The sequence below is a fragment of the Gadus chalcogrammus genome, chromosome 12 (assembly GCF_026213295.1).
Source record: "Gadus chalcogrammus isolate NIFS_2021 chromosome 12, NIFS_Gcha_1.0, whole genome shotgun sequence".
In the NCBI taxonomy this organism is placed as follows: Eukaryota; Metazoa; Chordata; class Actinopteri; order Gadiformes; family Gadidae; genus Gadus; species Gadus chalcogrammus.
In genome coordinates this window covers 11,907,239-11,921,876 of record NC_079423.1, presented here as the reverse complement: position 1 = coordinate 11,921,876, position 14,638 = coordinate 11,907,239, and the positions used below count along the sequence as shown (strand labels likewise).

Sequence of the window (14,638 nt, the reverse complement as noted above, 5' to 3'; positions counted from 1 at the left end):
GCTGGCAGTATCACTATACTGTCCTCATGTTTCACAAAAATAGTTTTGAGAGACGTTGTCAGTTTTTGTATGTTGCTTAAATCCTCCAAATCGGTTGGCAGTAAACATCAGGTCACGGTACGCCACGGTAGGCCACGGAGTCAATGAGCTCGAGTTGAAAAAGAAAAAGCTTACAGCACCTGGTATTCCCAGGCGGTCTCCCATCCAAGTACTAACCAGGCCCGACCCTGCTTAGCTTCCGAGATCAGACGAGATCGGGCGTATTCAGGGTGGAATGGCCGTAAGCAATTAGTGCAGGCGCAAAACCAGGTTTTATACAGTAGCACATAAGGAGTGAGAAAGCTGCTGAGGCTCGACGTTACACTTTTACAAAAACAATCATTAGTTAGATATAAACGGCAGTAATTGATTCAGTAGGACTCCTTATCCATGTAAACGATCATTGTGACATCTGAATTCATTAATTATCTGAAATACACTGCGTGTGCGTGTGATGTTAAATGTTTGAACCAAGGTTAACGGTTAAAGTGTCAGAGAATGGGTGGTGATTTTTTGACGTCCTCCCATGATCTGAAGTGAGCGTGCGTGTTTGTGTTGGTGAAAGTTTAAGAAATGTACAACTGTCGGTTCAGCTCTCTGGTGCTCCCTGCTGGCAGTATCACTATACTGTCCTCATGTTTCACAAAAATAGTTTTGAGAGACGTTGTCAGTTTTTGTATGTTGCTTAAATCCTCCAAAGCGGTTGGCAGTAAACATCAGGTCACGGTACGCCACGGAGTCAATGAGCTCGAGTTGAAAAAAAAATAGCTTACAGCACCTGGTATTCCCAGGCGGTCTCCCATCCAAGTACTAACCAGGCCCGACCCTGCTTAGCTTCCGAGTTCAGACGAGATTGTGCGTGTTCTTTTTTTTTTTATCTTTTTTTATTATTTTCCAGTTCACACATTTACAGCAACCGATAACAGAGTATTATTTACATACATCATCTCTGGGGAAACAAAAACTTTTACAAACCCAACTTAATCTCCTTCCCTTATCCTCCCCAAATCAATTAATCCCAATGAAGGCAGGACAAATATTGCGCCAAATCAAAAAATACAGCTCAATCTGCATGACCCGGTCTTTTCACCAGTTAAACACAATCTCCCCTCCCTCCCCTTCAGAGACTAATTTACTCCCACTCAAAAAGAAATTTTCCGCCTTGTCTCCTCCATACTTATACATTAAGTTCACATCTCTTTTCATTATTGATTTAAACAACATTTTTATTTTCACTTTCCGCCCCTCAAAGTGTGCGTAGTTCCTCCTGCAGACGACCGCGAGTCTGGCATGGCTCAAAACAAAATTCATTAGACAAAAATTAACGTTTACTCTTTTTTCAAACGTACCAAACAAAAACAATGTCCTCCACCCTCCCTCCAAGTCTAAATCAGCAGCCCAGTTTTCTTTCAACAGTTCTTTCAAAAACTCAAAGAAATCAACTAACTCCCCACAGTCCAAAAAATAATGTAAAAAGCTCTCATGACCACTTTTGCAAACATCACACATCACATTTACATCATTATTAATCTTATTTAGCACCACGTTTGTATAAATCCTATTGTGTCTGATCAAGAAATCGTTGTTCTCACACTCTATACTATTATACCTTATCCCCATATTTGACCATATTTTCTTTACATTCATACCCACAAACACTCTGCTCCACACTTTCTCAGCTGCCGGCTCCTTCATCACATCCACTATCAACCATCTGTATACTTTCTTCACACTCATTTCTCCAATTTTAGTCTTTTTCCCATTCTCCATCACATATAGCTCAGGCATACTTGTTTCTCCCTTCACCACACATTCACTTTGGATGATCCTGGCCCACTCTAAGGGTATACTGGTTTTAATCTTTTCATATATTTTATTTATTTTCTCTCTATTATCCATCCCCTCCACCTCGCATACCTGATCATAAATGCAATTGTTTCTCAAGAATCCTGGGATGACCTCATAAATGATGTCCTTTATTTGTCTAATCCCTCCTTCTATGAATTTGGGCTCATATAATGTTTTGCCATTGTGTTTAATTTTTTCGTTTAAAAACAGGGGCAGTTTTACCAACGGTTGTATCCTCTCGCATTCATATTGCATCTTAGGTAGGAATTTCCTCCAGGCTTCAAAGACCTCCCTATAAAATTCTGGTATGGTTATCGTCATTGACTGTTTTAGGCCCATGTACCACACATACTGTCCTATGCCACCCACATCATTCATATATTTCTCCATAAAATCCTTCCACCCATATTTATATCCTCCCACAATATATTTCTTCACCGTTTTAATCCTTAATGCTGTCTTTTTTGTTTCTATATCTAATAAATTCAGCCCTCCTTCACACCTTTTTCCCACCAGTGTCCCATGTGCAATCTTAACTCCCTTCCCCTCCCATATAAAATCACACACAATTTTGTTAAGGTCGTTCTTAACCCATATTGGCATTTCTAATACAGACAACACATACACATAGCCTGATAGTAGCAAACTATTAACCACTGTAACCTTTCCCTTTAACCTGAGCTTCCTTGCCTTCCACCTCCCACATACAGTTTTTATTTTGTTGATAACTCCTGTCCATGTTGTCTCAGTTGCCTCTTTAGTTTCAACACCTAAATATATGCCCAACACTTTAATATACCTATCCTGCACCCTTAAACCTACTCCCTCTCTCTCTATGTTACCTATATACATTATTTCGGATTTTTCTTTATTTATTCTCGCGCCCGACGCTCTCCCATATATCTCTGCCAATTCTAGCACCCTTTTCACACTGTTCCCATCCCTCACCGTTATTGTTGTGTCGTCTGCATATTGATTTATTGTATGTATGCTCCCAGATGGTAGTTGTATGCCCTGAACTCTTGCGTCGTTTTTAATTAGTAAGGCCAGGGGCTCTGCTGAAATGGCATAGAGCAACGCCGATAGGGGACATCCCTGCCTTATCGATCTCCCAAGACAAAATCTGTCAGTCAGCACTCCATTTACTTTGACACAGCTCCTTGCACCCTCGTACAACCTCCTGACCCACCCCACTAATCTCTCTCCAAATCCAAATCTCACCAGTAATCTAAATAAAAACTCATGCTCCACCCTATCAAATGCTTTATTCCAATCTATAGCTAACACTATTCCCCCTGCCCCGTCTCTCTTCATGAATTCTATTGTATCCCTAACTGTCGCTATTGTGTCAGCTATATCCCTACCTGGTATACTGTAACTTTGAGATGTTTTAATTATATTCCCTATCACTCGTTTTATTCTGTTAGCCAACACCTTGGCCAGAATTTTGTAATCTACATTTAGCAGACTTATAGGCCTATAATTCTGCAAGTCTAGTTTACTTCCTTTCTTCTTAAAAACTAAGGTAATCACACCTTCTACCATCCTACCCTGCACTATCCCTGTTTTCTCAGTCTCCCTGAATACCTCTACTAAAATTGATGCCATCTGCTCCTTATATACTTTATAAAATTCAATCCCTATCCCATCACTCCCAGGACTCTTCCCGCTTTTCAGCCCCTCTATCGCCTCCATCACCTCCATCCTACTTATCTCTCTGTCACACCATTCACTATCGTCCACACTCAGCTTGCTTTCTACACTATCCAGTACCTCCACTATACTGTCCTCCTCTAATCCACCCCTCTGATATAACTCCCCATAAAACTCTTGCACCCTCTCCAGTATGGCCACATAGTCTGCTACTACCTCCCCCTCCTTTTTCCTGATTTCATGTATATATGTCCTGCTTTGTTTGCTTTTTTCTAGGCCCAGAAAATACGCTGTGCACCTTTCTCCCTCCAGCGCATATTTAGCTTTGCTCCGTAAAATTGCTCCTCTACATTTCTCTGCCTCATATCTCTGAAGTTCCATCTTTACCTCTATATAATTCTCCATGCTGTAACCTTCTTCATTCTCTGCTTTACTCAGCTCTACCCTCAGTCTTTCCCTCAACTCCTTCTCATTCTTCATCATTTTCACTTTTCTTTTCTTACTGTACCAAATGCTTATTGATTTAATCTTATTCTTCACTTTCTCCCATATCTCCCCAATCTGAGTATCTGCCCTATTCTCTTCAACATATTCTTTAATTTTCTCATTCTCCATATCTAATAACTCCCTAATCTGTTGTTTATATTCATCCTCTTCAATATAACCTGCATTCAAAATCCACATCCCTCCCCCTATCTCCTCTCTCCCTACTTTAATTCTGAATCTCACCCCGTCGTGGTCACTCAGTGCATTTATTTCATGTCTTATTCGGTCTATATGTTTTATGTTCTCTCCCTGTGTTAAAACCAAATCTATCCTGCTTTGTTTCAGTACACCATCCCTCATTTGTCTCCTGGTGAATTCCCTCCTCTCTGGATTCTCATTTCTCCACACATCTACTAAATTCTTGTCCTTCATCATGTCTAACAAGCTCTCCCTCGACTTTTCCCATCTGAACACTACACCTTGCCCTATATCTAACCTGCTACATTTAGTATTAAAATCCCCTACTATTATACATCTCCCAATCACTAGCCCTTTCAGCTCCTCTATTATAATTATTTTATCTATTTCTATATTCGGAACATATATATTAATTAGTCTAAACAACACATTTTGATACTTAAACTCTATGACTATTATCCTCCCTGTCCTATCTTTATATATCTCTTTTATCTCATCTACCCTATGTTTTTTAATCATTATAGCCACCCCTCTTGCATTCTTAGCCCCGTTATTATAATAAATCCCCCCCCCCCACACCTCCTTCACCTCTATAACTTTTACGTCATCCCAATTTGTCTCCTGTATGCATAGGATGTCACTTCTATATATATTTAAAAGTGACCTCAGTTTGCCCCTGTCCCTTAAACCATTCACATTAACAGAAGTTACTGTGGTCATGAGAGCTAAAAGAAAGAAAATATTTAAACCAAAAACCAAAGCAAGACTCACATGCCAGACCGCGGTCCTTTACTTCTCACTCCCCGTGTCTTCTCCTCCTCTGCTTTCCTTTTGGCGGCCAGTTCTTTTGTCTTCTTCCCTCCTTTTCGTCCTCTGCCCTCCTGTCTTTGCTCCTCATCTATTTTTTCCACCGGTTGTTCTGCTCTCCCTCGTTCACCGTCTGTAGCCTCCGACACATCATCGTACTCCGCTTTTCCCCCCTGCTCCATCATCTGTTCGTCACCGTCCTTCTCAGCACTGTCGCCGCTGTCAGATCTATACCGCCAATCCAGTTCTTTTTCCGCTTCCTCGTTCTCACCTCCCGTCTCCTCTTCAGCTCCCCTTCCGTCATCGTTCTCTCTGTCTTTATCCTCCATCTGTTCTCCTCTCTCCTCCTCCCTCGCCGCTGCGTTCCGTTCCTCACACTCCCGCGCATAATGCCCTGTCTTCTGGCACCTGAAGCACTTGAAATCAGGGCACTCCCTGAAGATGTGTCCTGGCTTGATGCAGAGTCGGCACACCCGCACCTGTCGATCATGTATCACTCTAAAGTACTCCGCTCCTCTCAGTGTCTCTAACTTGGTTGAGTACGGGAGCGATCGTACCTGCTCATTAAAGCGGACTTTTAAAAATCTTGTCCCGTCCGCAATCTCCGTCCCCGGCCACTTGCGCCGTTTGATGACAGATATTGGCCGCACACCCCACTCCTCCAGCCTTGCCAGTATTGTTGCATCTTCCATGTAAACAGGCAAGTTAATAAATGACACCACCATGTCACTGTTCACAATCTCCCTGCCATGCACTAAGGCTCCTTTTACACGCACGCCGTCCAGGAGCTTGCGCTTTCCCACCTCATCCTTCATGGTGATTTCATAGTTTTTTTCCCCTCTCACACGGCATCCGCTCACCACTCCACATTGCACTGCCACTTCCCGCAGAATATCCATCATGGAAATCACCGCTGTTCCCTCCACCTCAACGTCCACTGTCAGCTCTTTCCCGTACTCTTTCTGCCGTCCTTCTCCCGTTTCTGGCCGATTCTCAATCCCATTCCTTCCCTCTTCCTCCAGTGCTCCAACTCCACTGCTAGGCATTGTCTGCTCCGGTCCTTTGTCTGCTGCCATGTGGTCCATCCGTCAAATGAAAGCCTCCCCAAACAGCAAAAAAAGCTGTGGGGAGATTTAGAACTATAATTAAATTACGATTTTGTCAAAATAATATAATCTACAAATCAACAAGAAGAAAAAACACCAGGCTGCTGTATCAGCCTACTCTGCCAACAAACTTTTTCCTGCTTCCTTCACTTCCTGCTTTGCGCACCTGAACGAGATCAGACGAGATCGGGCGTGTTTTTTTTTTTTTTTTTCTTTTGGTGACACCCGTCACAACTTACAGCAACCTGGGCTTCTGAGGAGGTCTCCCATCCAAGTACTAACCAGGCCCGACCCTGCTTAGCTTCCGAGATCTGACGAGATCAGGCGTGTTCAGGGTGGTATGGCCGTAAGCAAATAGTGCAGGCGCAAAACCAGGTTTTATACAGTAGCACATAAGGAGTGAGAAAGCTGCTGAGGCTCGACGTTACACTTTTACAAAAACAATCATTAGTTAGATATAAACGGCAGTAATTGATTCAGTAGGACTCCTTATCCATGTAAACGATCATTGTGACATCTGAATTCATTAATTATCTGAAATACACTGCGTGTGCGTGTGATGTTAAATGTTTGAACCAAGGTTAACGGTTAAAGTGTCAGAGAATGGGTGGTGATTTTTTGACGTCCTCCCATGATCTGAAGTGAGCGTGCGTGTTTGTGTTGGTGAAAGTTTAAGAAATGTACAACTGTCGGTTCAGCTCTCTGGTGCTCCCTGCTGGCAGTATCACTATACTGTCCTCATGTTTCACAAAAATAGTTTTGAGAGACGTTGTCAGTTTTTGTATGTTGCTTAAATCCTCCAAAGCGGTTGGCAGTAAACATCAGGTCACGGTACGCCACGGTAGGCCACGGAGGCAATGAGCTCGAGTTGAAAAAGAAAAAGCTACAGCACCTGGTATTCCCAGGCGGTCTCCCATCCAAGTACTAACCATGCCCGACCCTGCTTAGCTTCCGAGATCAGACGAGATCAGGCGTGTTCAGGGTGGTATGGCCGTAAGCAATTAGTGCAGGCGCAAAACCAGGTTTTATACAGTAGCACATAAGGAGTGAGAAAGCTGCTGAGGCTCGACGTTACACTCTTACAAAAACAATCATTAGTTAGATATAAACGGCAGTAATTGATTCAGTAGGACTCCTTATCCATGTAAACGATCATTGTGACATCTGAATTCATTAATTATCTGAAATACACTGCGTGTGCGTGTGATGTTAAATGTTTGAACCAAGGTTAACGGTTAAAGTGTCAGAGAATGGGTGGTGATTTTTTGACGTCCTCCCATGATCTGAAGTGAGCGTGCGTGTTTGTGTTGGTGAAAGTTTAAGAAATGTACAACTGTCGGTTCAGCTCTCTGGTGCTCCCTGCTGGCAGTATCACTATACTGTCCTCATGTTTCACAAAAATAGTTTTGAGAGACGTTGTCAGTTTTTGTATGTTGCTTAAATCCTCCAAAGCGGTTGGCAGTAAACATCAGGTCACGGTACGCCACGGAGTCAATGAGCTCGAGTTGAAAAAGAAAAAGCTTACAGCACCTGGTATTCCCAGGCGGTCTCCCATCCAAGTACTACCCAGGCCCGACCCTGCTTAGCTTCCGAGATCAGACGAGATCGGGCGTGTTCAGGGTGGTATGGCCGCAATCAATTAGTGCAGGCGCAAAACCAGGTTTTATACAGTAGCACATAAGGAGTGAGAAAGCTGCTGAGGCTTGACGTTACACTTTTACAAAAACAATCATTAGTTAGATATAAACGGCAGTAATTGATTCAGTAGGACTCCTTATCCATGTAAACGATCATTGTGACATCTGAATTCATTAATTATCTGAAATACACTGCGTGAGCGTGTGATGTTAAATGTTTGAACCAAGGTTAACGGTTAAAGTGTCAGAGAATGGGTGGTGATTTTTTGACGTCCTCCCATGATCTGAAGTGAGCGTGCGTGTTTGTGTTGGTGAAAGTTTAAGAAATGTACAACTGTCGGTTCAGCTCTCTGGTGCTCCCTGCTGGCAGTATCACTATACTGTCCTCATGTTTCACAAAAATAGTTTTGAGAGACGTTGTCAGTTTTTGTATGTTGCTTAAATCCTCCAAAGCGGTTGGCAGTAAACATCAGGTCACGGTACGCCACGGTAGGCCACGGAGTCAATGAGCTCGAGTTGAAAAAGAAAAAGCTTACAGCACCTGGTATTCCCAGGCGGTCTCCCATCCAAGTACTAACCAGGCCCGACCCTGCTTAGCTTCCGAGATCAGACGAGATCGGGCGTGTTCAGGGTGGTATGGCCGTAAGCAATTAGTGCAGGCGCAAAACCAGGTTTTATACAGTAGGAGTGAGAAAGCTGCTGAGGCTCGACGTTACACTTTTAGAAAAAAAATCATTGGTTAGATATAAACGGCAGTAATTGATTCAGTAGGACTCCTTATCCATGTAAACGATCATTGTGACATCTGAATTCATTAATTATCTGAAATACACTGCGTGTGCGTGTGATGTTAAATGTTTGAACCAAGGTTAACGGTTAAAGTGTCAGAGAATGGGTGGTGATTTTTTGACGTCCTCCCATGATCTGAAGTGAGCGTGCGTGTTTGTGTTGGTGAAAGTTTAAGAAATGTACAACTGTCGGTTCAGCTCTCTGGTGCTCCCTGCTGGCAGTATCACTATACTGTCCTCATGTTTCACAAAAATAGTTTTGAGAGACGTTGTCAGTTTTTGTATGTTGCTTAAATCCTCCAAAGCGGTTGGCAGTAAACATCAGGTCACGGTACGCCACGGTAGGCCACGGAGGCAATGAGCTCGAGTTGAAAAAGAAAATGCTTACAGCACCTGGTATTCCCAGGCGGTCTCCCATCCAAGTACTAACCATGCCCGACCCTGCTTAGCTTCCGAGATCAGACGAGATCAGGCATGTTCAGGGTGGTATGGCCATAAGCAATTAGTGCAGGCGCAAAACCAGGTTTCTATACAGTAGCACATAAGGAGTGAGAAAGCTGCTGAGGCTCGACGTTACACTCTTACAAAAACAATCATTAGTTAGATATAAACGGCAGTAATTGATTCAGTAGGACTCCTTATCCATGTAAACGATCATTGTGACATCTGAATTCATTAATTATCTGAAATACACTGCGTGTGCGTGTGATGTTAAATGTTTGAACCAAGGTTAACGGTTAAAGTGTCAGAGAATGGGTGGTGATTTTTTGACGTCCTCCCATGATCTGAAGTGAGCGTGCGTGTTTGTGTTGGTGAAAGTTTAAGAAATGTACAACTGTCGGTTCAGCTCTCTGGTGCTCCCTGCTGGCAGTATCACTATACTGTCCTCATGTTTCACAAAAATAGTTTTGAGAGACGTTGTCAGTTTTTGTATGTTGCTTAAATCCTCCAAAGCGGTTGGCAGTAAACATCAGGTCACGGTACGCCACGGAGTCAATGAGCTCGAGTTGAAAAAGAAAAAGCTTACAGCACCTGGTATTCCCAGGCGGTCTCCCATCCAAGTACTAACCAGGCCCGACCCTGCTTAGCTTCCGAGATCAGACGAGATCGGGCGTGTTCAGGGTGGTATGGCCGTAAGCAATTAGTGCAGGCGCAAAACCAGGTTTTATACAGTAGCACATAAGGAGTGAGAAAGCTGCTGAGGCTTGACGTTACACTTTTACAAAAACAATCATTAGTTAGATATAAACGGCAGTAATTGATTCAGTAGGACTCCTTATCCATGTAAACGATCATTGTGACATCTGAATTCATTAATTATCTGAAATACACTTCGTGTGCGTGTGATGTTAAATGTTTGAACCAAGGTTAACGGTTAAAGTGTCAGAGAATGGGTGGTGATTTTTTGATGTCCTCCCATGATCTGAAGTGAGCGTGCGTGTTTGCGTTGGTGAAAGTTTAAGAAATGTACAACTGTCGGTTCAGCTCTCTGGTGCTCCCTGCTGGCAGTATCACTATACTGTCCTCATGTTTGACAAAAATAGTTTTGAGAGACGTTGTCAGTTTTTGTATGTTGCTTAAATCCTCCAAAGCGGTTGGCAGTAAACATCAGGTCACGGTACGCCACGGAGTCAATGAGCTCGAGTTGAAAAAGAAATAGCTTACAGCACCTGGTATTCCCAGGCGGTCTCCCATCCAAGTAATAACCAGGCCCGACCCTGCTTAGCTTCCGAGATCAGACGAGATCGGGCGTGTTCAGGGTGGTATGGCCGTAAGCAATTAGTGCAGGCGCAAAACCAGGTTTTATACAGTAGCACATAAGGAGTGAGAAAGCTGCTGAGGCTCGACGTTACACTCTTACAAAAACAATCATTAGTTAGATATAAACGGCAGTAATTGATTCAGTAGGACTCCTTATCCATGTAAACGATCATTGTGACATCTGAATTCATTAATTATCTGAAATACACTGCGTGTGCGTGTGATGTTAAATGTTTGAACCAAGGTTAACGGTTAAAGTGTCAGAGAATGGGTGGTGATTTTTTGACGTCCTCCCATGATCTGAAGTGAGCGTGCGTGTTTGTGTTGGTGAAAGTTTAAGAAATGTACAACTGTCGGTTCAGCTCTCTGGTGCTCCCTGCTGGCAGTATCACTATACTGTCCTCATGTTTCACAAAAATAGTTTTGAGAGACGTTGTCAGTTTTTGTATGTTGCTTAAATCCTCCAAAGCGGTTGGCAGTAAACATCAGGTCACGGTACGCCACGGTAGGCCACGGAGTCAATGAGCTCGAGTTGAAAAAGAAAAAGCTTACAGCACCTGGTATTCCCAGGCGGTCTCCCAACCAAGTACTAACCAGGCCCGACCCTGCTTAGCTTCCGAGATCAAACGAGATCGGCCGTGTTTTTTTTTCTTTTTGGTGACACCCGTCACCACTTACAGCAACCTGGGCTTCTGAGGAGGTCTCCCATCCAAGTACTAACCAGGCCCGACCCTGCTTAGCTTCCGAGATCAGACGAGATCGGGCGTGTTCAGGGTGGTATGGCCGTAAGCAATTAGTGCAGGCGCAAAACCAGGTTTTATACAGTAGCACATAAGGAGTGAGAAAGCTGCTGAGGCTCGACGTTACACTTTTACAAAAACAATCATTAGTTAGATATAAACGGCAGTAATTGATTCAGTAGGACTCCTTATCCATGTAAACGATCATTGTGACATCTGAATTCATTAATTATCTGAAATACACTGCGTGTGCGTGTGATGTTAAATGTTTGAACCAAGGTTAACGGTTAAAGTGTCAGAGAATGGGTGGTGATTTTTTGACGTCCTCCCATGATCTGAAGTGAGCGTGCGTGTTTGTGTTGGTGAAAGTTTAAGAAATGTACAACTGTCGGTTCAGCTCTCTGGTGCTCCCTGCTGGCAGTATCACTATACTGTCCTCATGTTTCACAAAAATAGTTTTGAGAGACGTTGTCAGTTTTTGTATGTTGCTTAAATCCTCCAAAGCGGTTGGCAGTAAACATCAGGTCACGGTACGCCACGGTAGGCCACGGAGGCAATGAGCTCGAGTTGAAAAAGAAAATGGCTTACAGCACCTGGTATTCCCAGGCGGTCTCCCATCCAAGTACTAACCAGGCCCGACCCTGCTTAGCTTCCGAGATCAGACGAGATCGGGCGTGTTCAGGGTGGTATGGCCGTAAGCAATTAGTGCAGGCGCAAAACCAGGTTTTATACAGTAGCACATAAGGAGTGAGAAAGCTGCTGAGGCTCGACGTTACACTCTTACAAAAACAATCATTAGTTAGATATAAACGGCAGTAATTGATTCAGTAGGACTCCTTATCCATGTAAACCGATCATTGTGACATCTGAATTCATTAATTATCTGAAATACACTGCGTGTGCGTGTGATGTTAAATGTTTGAACCAAGGTTAACGGTTAAAGTGTCAGAGAATGGGTGGTGATTTTTTGACGTCCTCCCATGATCTGAAGTGAGCGTGCGTGTTTGTGTTGGTGAAAGTTTAAGAAATGTACAACTGTCGGTTCAGCTCTCTGGTGCTCCCTGCTGGCAGTATCACTATACTGTCCTCATGTTTCACAAAAATAGTTTTGAGAGACGTTGTCAGTTTTTGTATGTTGCTTAAATCCTCCAAAGCGGTTGGCAGTAAACATCAGGTCACGGTACGCCACGGTAGGCCACGGAGTCAATGAGCTCGAGTTGAAAAAGAAAAAGCTTACAGCACCTGGTATTCCCAGGCGGTCTCCCATCCAAGTACTAACCAGGCCCGATCCTGCTTAGCTTCCGAGATCAGACGAGATCGGGCGTGTTCAGGGTGGTATGGCCGTAAGCAATTAGTGCAGGCGCAAAACCAGGTTTTATACAGTAGCACATAAGGAGTGAGAAAGCTGCTGAGGCTCGACGTTACACTTTTACAAAAACAATCATTAGTTAGATATAAACGGCAGTAATTGATTCAGTAGGACTCCTTATCCATGTAAACGATCATTGTGACATCTGAATTCATTAATTATCTGAAATACACTGCGTGTGCGTGTGATGTTAAATGTTTGAACCAAGGTTAACGGTTAAAGTGTCAGAGAATGGGTGGTGATTTTTTGACGTCCTCCCATGATCTGAAGTGAGCGTGCGTGTTTGTGTTGGTGAAAGTTTAAGAAATGTACAACTGTCGGTTCAGCTCTCTGGTGCTCCCTGCTGGCAGTATCACTATACTGTCCTCATGTTTCACAAAAACAGTTTTGAGAGACGTTGTCAGTTTTTGTATGTTGCTTAAATCCTCCAAAGCGGTTGGCAGTAAACATCAGGTCACGGTACGCCACGGTAGGCCACGGAGTCAATGAGCTCGAGTTGAAAAAGAAAAAGCTTACAGCACCTGGTATTCCCAGGCGGTCTCCCATCCAAGTACTAACCAGGCCCGACCCTGCTTAGCTTCCGAGATCAGACGAGATCGGGCGTGTTCAGGGTGGTATGGCCGTAAGCAATTAGTGCAGGCGCAAAACCAGGTTTTATACAGTAGCACATAAGGAGTGAGAAAGCTGCTGAGGCTCGACGTTACACTTTTACAAAAACAATCATTAGTTAGATATAAACGGCAGTAATTGATTCAGTAGGACTCCTTATCCATGTAAACGATCATTGTGACATCTGAATTCATTAATTATCTGAAATACACTGCGTGTGCGTGTGATGTTAAATGTTTGAACCAAGGTTAACGGTTAAAGTGTCAGAGAATGGGTGGTGATTTTTTGACGTCCTCCCATGATCTGAAGTGAGCGTGCGTGTTTGTGTTGGTGAAAGTTTAAGAAATGTACAACTGTCGGTTCAGCTCTCTGGTGCTCCCTGCTGGCAGTATCACTATACTGTCCTCATGTTTCACAAAAATAGTTTTGAGAGACGTTGTCAGTTTTTGTATGTTGCTTAAATCCTCCAAAGAGGTTGGCAGTAAACATCAGGTCACGGTACGCCACGGAGTCAATGAGCTCGAGTTGAAAAAGAAAAAGCTTACAGCACCTGGTATTCCCAGGCGGTCTCCCATCCAAGTACTAACCAGGCCCGACCCTGCTTAGCTTCCGAGATCAGACGAGATCGGGCGTGTTCAGGGTGGTATGGCCGTAAGCAATTAGTGCAGGCGCAAAACCAGGTTTTATACAGTAGCACATAAGGAGTGAGAAAGCTGCTGAGGCTCGACGTTACACTTTTACAAAAACAATCATTAGTTAGATATAAACGGCAGTAATTGATTCAGTAGGACTCCTTATCCATGTAAACGATCATTGTGACATCTGAATTCATTAATTATCTGAAATACACTGCGTGTGCGTGTGATGTTAAATGTTTGAACCAAGGTTAACGGTTAAAGTGTCAGAGAATGGGTGGTGATTTTTTGACGTCCTCCCATGATCTGAAGTGAGCGTGCGTGTTTGTGTTGGTGAAAGTTTAAGAAATGTACAACTGTCGGTTCAGCTCTCTGGTGCTCCCTGCTGGCAGTATCACTATACTGTCCTCATGTTTCACAAAAATAGTTTTGAGAGACGTTGTCAGTTTTTGTATGTTGCTTAAATCCTCCAAAGCGGTTGGCAGTAAACATCAGGTCACGGTACGCCACGGTAGGCCACGGAGTCAATGAGCTCGAGTTGAAAAAGAAAAAGCTTACAGCACCTGGTATTCCCAGGCGGTCTCCCATCCAAGTACTAACCAGGCCCGACCCTGCTTAGCTTCCGAGATCAGACGAGATCGGGCGTGTTCAGGGTGGTATGGCCGTAAGCAATTAGTGCAGGCGCAAAACCAGGTTTTATACAGTAGCACATAAGGAGTGAGAAAGCTGCTGAGGCTCGACGTTACACTTTTACAAAAACAATCATTAGTTAGATATAAACGGCAGTAATTGATTCAGTAGGACTCCTTATCCATGTAAACGATCATTGTGACATCTGAATTCATTAATTATCTGAAATACACTGCGTGTGCGTGTGATGTTAAATGTTTGAACCAAGGTTAACGGTTAAAGTGTCAGAGAATGGGTGGTGATTTTTTGACGTCCTCCCATGATCTGAAGTG

The 14,638-nt window shown here is 43.5% G+C and overlaps 14 non-coding genes across 14 annotated transcripts; all 14 read right to left on the bottom strand.

Annotated features, from left to right (window-relative positions):
* Nucleotides 1-167: 167 nt before the first annotated feature.
* Nucleotides 168-286, bottom strand: LOC130399905 (5S ribosomal RNA). Its single transcript, XR_008902398.1, has one exon. It is a non-coding gene; the product is annotated as a 5S ribosomal RNA (ribosomal RNA).
* Nucleotides 287-6,369: 6,083 nt separating this feature from the next.
* On the bottom strand, nt 6,370-6,489 carry LOC130394584 (5S ribosomal RNA). The gene has a single exon (XR_008897728.1). It is a non-coding gene; the product is annotated as a 5S ribosomal RNA (ribosomal RNA).
* Nucleotides 6,490-7,017: 528 nt separating this feature from the next.
* LOC130395613 (5S ribosomal RNA) lies at nt 7,018-7,136 on the bottom strand. Its single transcript, XR_008898652.1, has one exon. It is a non-coding gene; the product is annotated as a 5S ribosomal RNA (ribosomal RNA).
* Nucleotides 7,137-7,655: 519 nt separating this feature from the next.
* LOC130400367 (5S ribosomal RNA) lies at nt 7,656-7,774 on the bottom strand. The gene has a single exon (XR_008902845.1). It is a non-coding gene; the product is annotated as a 5S ribosomal RNA (ribosomal RNA).
* Nucleotides 7,775-8,303: 529 nt separating this feature from the next.
* On the bottom strand, nt 8,304-8,422 carry LOC130399274 (5S ribosomal RNA). Its single transcript, XR_008901793.1, has one exon. It is a non-coding gene; the product is annotated as a 5S ribosomal RNA (ribosomal RNA).
* Nucleotides 8,423-8,943: 521 nt separating this feature from the next.
* Nucleotides 8,944-9,062, bottom strand: LOC130395132 (5S ribosomal RNA). Its single transcript, XR_008898224.1, has one exon. It is a non-coding gene; the product is annotated as a 5S ribosomal RNA (ribosomal RNA).
* A 520-nt stretch (nt 9,063-9,582) lies between these two features.
* LOC130399273 (5S ribosomal RNA) lies at nt 9,583-9,701 on the bottom strand. Its single transcript, XR_008901792.1, has one exon. It is a non-coding gene; the product is annotated as a 5S ribosomal RNA (ribosomal RNA).
* A 519-nt stretch (nt 9,702-10,220) lies between these two features.
* On the bottom strand, nt 10,221-10,339 carry LOC130400577 (5S ribosomal RNA). The gene has a single exon (XR_008903056.1). It is a non-coding gene; the product is annotated as a 5S ribosomal RNA (ribosomal RNA).
* Nucleotides 10,340-10,994: 655 nt separating this feature from the next.
* Nucleotides 10,995-11,114, bottom strand: LOC130394364 (5S ribosomal RNA). Its single transcript, XR_008897530.1, has one exon. It is a non-coding gene; the product is annotated as a 5S ribosomal RNA (ribosomal RNA).
* Nucleotides 11,115-11,644: 530 nt separating this feature from the next.
* On the bottom strand, nt 11,645-11,763 carry LOC130396470 (5S ribosomal RNA). Its single transcript, XR_008899106.1, has one exon. It is a non-coding gene; the product is annotated as a 5S ribosomal RNA (ribosomal RNA).
* A 530-nt stretch (nt 11,764-12,293) lies between these two features.
* Nucleotides 12,294-12,412, bottom strand: LOC130400383 (5S ribosomal RNA). Its single transcript, XR_008902860.1, has one exon. It is a non-coding gene; the product is annotated as a 5S ribosomal RNA (ribosomal RNA).
* Nucleotides 12,413-12,941: 529 nt separating this feature from the next.
* Nucleotides 12,942-13,060, bottom strand: LOC130399272 (5S ribosomal RNA). Its single transcript, XR_008901791.1, has one exon. It is a non-coding gene; the product is annotated as a 5S ribosomal RNA (ribosomal RNA).
* A 519-nt stretch (nt 13,061-13,579) lies between these two features.
* On the bottom strand, nt 13,580-13,698 carry LOC130399271 (5S ribosomal RNA). The gene has a single exon (XR_008901790.1). It is a non-coding gene; the product is annotated as a 5S ribosomal RNA (ribosomal RNA).
* A 529-nt stretch (nt 13,699-14,227) lies between these two features.
* On the bottom strand, nt 14,228-14,346 carry LOC130399269 (5S ribosomal RNA). The gene has a single exon (XR_008901788.1). It is a non-coding gene; the product is annotated as a 5S ribosomal RNA (ribosomal RNA).
* Nucleotides 14,347-14,638: the final 292 nt, after the last annotated feature.